At 32.1% G+C, this 6,000-nt stretch overlaps 1 protein-coding gene across 2 annotated transcripts in view; it reads left to right on the top strand.

Annotated features, from left to right (window-relative positions):
• The first annotated feature begins 2,973 nt into the window (after positions 1 to 2,973).
• LOC128986125 (equilibrative nucleoside transporter 1) overlaps positions 2,974 to 6,000 on the top strand; it is a 57,619-nt gene continuing 54,592 nt past the window's right edge. For both annotated transcript variants that reach the window (XM_054406277.1, XM_054406276.1), the window contains exon 1: positions 2,974 to 3,237. The gene's annotated coding sequence lies outside the window, so the exon portion shown is untranslated. The remainder of the gene's footprint in view (positions 3,238 to 6,000) is intronic.

The following is a 6,000-nucleotide window of genomic DNA, read 5'->3' as shown; positions in this document are numbered from 1 at the left end:
CCTACTGCATTTAGATAAGGTGTTTAAGTTTCTTAAGCAGCCATTACAGTTTACAGGTGGTTCTGATGTGTGTTTGTAAACACTGTAACAACTCTATGATTTATTTTAAATACCCCCCGCAGCAAACCTGCAGACTAAACGAATTTCCATTTGCTTGATTGGATTTACACTATCTCCTTAAAATATCACAATATTATTCCCTATTTCAATATAGCATTAGTTTAACAAGTACTTAGGTATGTTGTAACAGGGAGGGTTTTAAAGGGGGTTTTTTTTAAATATTATTACATGTAGGTAGTTTAATATGAAATAAATGCATTTTCAAATTTTGATCAAAAGATGTTCATAAACAAGCTAACTACAACAGTTTACTTATTCTCCATAAGAATATCATTGGGATTTTAAATTTAAAACGGTTTGAGTTTTCTCCGTAACCATTAGGCGCATAATAATGCTTCAATATACTAAATAATTTGTTATTAAGCTCTACAAAATAGTTTGGAAAGAAATTATTGCAAAATTTTATGTTGTCATTGCTTTTTATGGATCGCCATCCCTAGTAGCACAAATATATATTAAATACATATGAATAAATGTATTTATAATCTATTTTATATATCTCAAGTGTGTATTAATGTCAATTTTATATAATATTTAAAATATATTAAATATATAAAAAATATGTTTTTGAATCTATTAAATATTAAAAAAAATATGTTCCAATAATATATTTTAGTGAATAATATTTAAATAAAAAATGTATTTAATATCTCTTCCAAACATCCCATGGGGCCTAAACATAAAAACACAAAATAATAAAGATTTAGTATGAAAAACACAATTATCAGTTGAGTAAATTGATTAAATAGTTCATAAAAACAAATTTTGAAAAAATTACTGGATAAATTTTTTTCATCCCGGGTGGGTCTCGAACCTGGGTCCTCCGACTTATGAGCCTACCTTACCTCTGAGCTACTTGTGACTGTTGTTAGCCTTAGTTTTCAAATGGTGAAAGAGTGGCCCTCAGTTGCAATGGTTGCAATACTTGAAATATTTTTGATACTACAGTATAATATGATTCTGTTAATATGTTTTGGCATCAAGTAGTTGAGTTGAATAGTGCTGTAGTGAATAGTGAGTAGTCTCCACGAATACAAATACAGTAAACTACAAAAATTAATTTAAATACTATGACAAATATTATGTAATTTATGGCATATGTAAATCAAATAATTATTTTTAGAACGTCATCTACAACCGTAATTAGTTTCTTAAAAGGTCGCCAGTCACTAGCACCCTTTTCTAGCCAATCATTCGAGATTTCTATGATCACATTCATTGTCACATATTGCAATAAAAAAAAACCCCATCAACGCTTTTTTCGTTTGACCCGAATGTAGCTGTCAAACATGTATACTGCCTCTTAACTATATGCTATTTTTTTCTTTACGTGTATGATAGAGTGACACCATTCAGAGTACTTATTATTATTAACTTAATTTTAACGCTTTCACAATAGCAATTATCATACAAAAAATGCATGTATAAATTGATAGACACTATGAAAAACAAAAAGATGCAAATTATTTATTTGTTAATTATAAAAGATTATAGGATATATATTCTACAAATATAATATTATTTTATTAATAAAAAATATCTGACGTGTTTCAAAATATATTTATAAATAATTTAAATATATAATATAGTTTCAAAAATATTTTATATATATATTTAAAATATTCTCAACACATATTTTTTTTTAAATATTTAATAGGAAAAATATACATATAAAATATGTATATTATAGATTCTATACTTGTTTTATCAATATATATTATGAATATATTTTATATATTCAAAACTTATATTTAATTTATATTTTGCATTGCTTTTTGGTAATATTTTAAATATATATTTGAATATATCAAACTATTATTAAAGATATATTATATTTATATTTTATTCGAGGTTCTATCAAATACAACTTTAAATATATAAAATATTTATAAAATACATATTTGTGCTACTAGGGATATTGGCAATGGAAAGGTTAACAAAAGAATCAAAGCATCTGCAGTTTGTTTAGGCAAATTAACGCAGTTTTTTAATTTCCTCATTTCCGGTGTAAGTTGCTGATACAAATGTACTACAACTCATTTAATATTTCAAAGTGTAACAATGAACAACGTAAATTTGTTATTTGGATTAATCTGTTTTAACACTAAGCTAGCAAGTTAAATGAAAAAACTATGTACACCCCTACTATGTCATTATATATTTCAAATCAATGTATGATTGAAAAAACTTTGATGGATACCATAATCATCCTCTAGCAAAGTTTGGCCTAGGTAGCAAGTTTTAACTACCTTCTTACACGAAAAAAACTGTTAATAAATCATAATACAAGTGCGACAAATAAATGTCAAATTATTTTAAGCCTTCAAACGGCAGAACACATATTATATACACAAGATAGTTGAGATAGCATTGACAAATTTGAAGGAGACTGCAAGCTGCAAGCGCCGTGAATAGAAGTCGTTCGGAGTTAAAAAAAAGAACGACTCTCATTATACTCAACCGATCTGTTCAGCAAGAGCTGTTCACCTTCAATTTGAATCTCCCGCTCTTTGTCGATCTGTTTTGCTTGTCGACATTTTGCGTGTCGATAAAGTGGGAAAATTTACACAACCGTCCCACATAACAGACATCCCACATAACCGACATCCCACTTTACAGACATCCCATATTACCGACACTGTCGACATTTTGAGTTGTCGACAAAGTGGGACTATTTCAGTGTCGATCTTTTGGGATGTCGATAAACTGGGACCCCACGCTTAGACCATCTCTGCTCTTCTGTCTCTAACTACAAAACCGCCCGCAAGCAAAGCAAACCGCGTCCGCAACCAACCAACCGCCTTCGGCGCCTTCTTCTTATCGGCATTCGGCTATTCGGCTCGGCATTGGTCCTAGACCTTCGTTGTCTGTTAGTTGATGTTATGTAAAATTGTACTTTATCTTACCCTGTGTTTCAAGCGTGTTTAGATAAGATGATTTGATTTGAGTGATAGCTGTCAGCTGACCGCCCATAATTTTGATTACGGTACTTGTGCTTTAAAGTCTTCATTAACTTAATCATTACTTTGCTGTGCAGTAGCCTATTTCAAGTTTTTAGTGAAGTTGGCGAATTTTTATTTTGTCTACATACACAGGCTGCTCCTTAAGAATCTTCAGGTAAGTTAATCCATTATTTTATAAATATTAGGCCTTGTTTTTTATTTAAGAGGCCCTAATCATCAGTTAAACTTATTTAAGCCTTTCAGTGCTAGGTCAATAATTCGTATTTCGTAAGACTTTTTTTGTTTGCCTTTTAATTCCATTACCTTTTGTTGAATTTTAACTGTATTGGGTACAGTTTCTTAACTGGGCTATGCTAATATCGATTGAAACTATTGATTCGATTAGTAAACCTTTAGGTGGTACTCGATTTTTCCCTTATCAGCAAGTTTCGTTATACTTAGGTTAGGTTATCACAGTTAAATTTTATAATTGATATTGGCCTAGTTAAAAATATTGATTATTGATCAATATTATCAAAATTAGAAAATGTAATCTGCAAGCCGCTCTCGCGTTAATTGCCAGCTGTCCGATGGACTTCATATATTCTTTGGTGGATGTGAACAACAATTTGACCAATTCACCTCGCTCCTTAGGTGCGCTGCTCTTCAATCTAGTCCCAGCAAGAGGATGGGTGTTTTCCGTTTCCCTAGATGGTTTTCCTGGGAACTAATAAAACTTACAATAGAGAAGAAAATATCCTATAAGAGGTATAACTTAAGCAAAATCCTTGTATGACTTTTTATAATCATTTCTCCCTCCTTCGTCGTCGGTGTAAGGACATCTCAAGAGCATGTTATGCTAGCTACATATGTGCAGTGGAGTCTAGTATTCCTACAAATCCCCGTGCCTTCTGGAGTCATGTTAAGTCTACCGGGAAATCTTCGGGAATGCCACATAACATGCATCTGGATGGATATTTTACCGAGGATGAACAGGAAAAATGTGAACTATTTGTGAAGCATCTGGGATCGGTTCCTCTACTGCATCAGACACAATCCCCTCTTTTGACTTTTACTCAGTGAATACCATCTGCAGTGTTAGTCTCTCGCTGAGGTTCAAAGGGTGCAGGCCCCGACAACATACAACCTTCATTGTTGCGCTTCAGCTGCGATCTGCTAGCTGAGCCCTTGCAATTATTATTCAATCAGTCCTTGGCCGAAGGCATTTATTTCCTGCAGCCTTTAAGCATGGGTATGTCGTTCCCCTTTCTAAATCTTGTGATCACAGTGACATAAAAAATTACTGCCCCCATCACAACCCTTCAAATATACCTTGACAGTGTCTTTGCCTGGTGCAAAGTCAACAAGATGGAAATCAATCCTGGAAAATGCTCAACATTAACCTTCCATCATTCCAGGAATCCGGCAAAATTATACTCAAATATTCCCTGAAAACTGTCAGCTTTATTTCCTATTTAAATAAAATTAATTTTAATGAGTACCTAGGTTTGCTGCTACAGGGAAGGTATTGAGGTGAGTTTTTATTGAAATGTTGATAGCTTAGTATGTAATAAACAAAATTGCCAAATTTGATTATAATATATCCATATATAAGCAAACAACAACCGTTTTTTTTATTCTCCGTAAGAATAACATGGGAATTTTGAATTTAAGTTTTTTTTTTTTAATTATCTCCATAACCGTTAGGCATACAACAGCCCTTTGCTATATTAAATCATTTATTTTTTTAAGCTCTACAAAATGGTTTAAGAAATAAATTGCAAATTGTTTGGTTATTAGGGTCAAAAATGAGAAAAACCCATTTTTACCTTGTAAATTGAAGATTTTAGCTTCAATTTAAAATAACTAAAAAAACCAACAAAGATACCAATTTCACTACATTAACATTTTTAAAGATCATAATTTTATGAGTAAATTGACGTTTATTGCGATGTTCTACCTAGAATAGTTCTCGAGTTATAGTAGTCCAGTCAATGAATGCTCAAAAGGGGGGTGTAGAGGACATGGAGAGGGGGAAATTTTTTTTCTGCGGGAATGTGTTCGGGGTAGTTAGAAGATAAAAATACCAAAAGTCCCCGCCCCTGGCCCTGCTGCTTCAGCGGGGGGAGGGGGGGAAAGACCCCATTTTTTAGTTTTTTGCTTCTAGACTGAAAACCGTGCATCGTACGGAAAAAATGTAAATTATAAAAAGAAAGATGATGAAATTCTCTACAAGAATGGTCATATTTATTTCTTCCGTATATGCATTGGTTTAAAAGATATTCTCAAAATAATATAAAAATTCCTTAATAAATTGATTTTTCACGCGTTTTTTGTCAAATAAGTTTATATAATCCATTAGCCTGTTGTTGTTTCACATCAATCACGATAGAAAACAGGTTTTTGAACACTAACCTATGTAATATAATATATCAATCGTACGTATTGTGTTAAAAATCGTTTATATAAATTTAAATAAGTTATGTATATTTGTCATGGAAAAAAGTAATTTTGGCATATTATTATTACACTAAAAATGAAAAAGATTATGTTTGTAGCTATATTTGTCCAGGTTTATTTATATCAATTACCAAAACCAAGACTTAATATTATTGTTCATGGTCTGGCTCACTTGGGACGAGAGGGTCCGACTTCTGTCCCAAAAACTGGTGCCATCTGGAACTGAAAACCACCATCTAGGACATATCCATCATTCAATTCTTGTTGATTGGACTCAATATTGGCTATCGAAGTGAGAATTCGGTGTAGGCCTGTATATTCTTCATCTTCCTCATTCATCAGAATAAGCATTTCATGTAAAAAGTTCCCTTAGCAGCTCCGGCAAAACGGAGAACAATTACTGTATCGGACATTTTCTTGCATGCACAAATTGCACATCTGGCACTGTTATAATGTTTAGTACATTTGCAAAAAACTT

Source organism: Macrosteles quadrilineatus, unplaced genomic scaffold (assembly GCF_028750875.1).
Source record: "Macrosteles quadrilineatus isolate MER2022 unplaced genomic scaffold, UCM_ALF_1.0 Scaffold_2__2_contigs__length_208266976, whole genome shotgun sequence".
Taxonomy (NCBI): domain Eukaryota; kingdom Metazoa; phylum Arthropoda; class Insecta; order Hemiptera; family Cicadellidae; genus Macrosteles; species Macrosteles quadrilineatus.
This window is presented reverse-complemented; position numbering and strand designations above follow the sequence as displayed.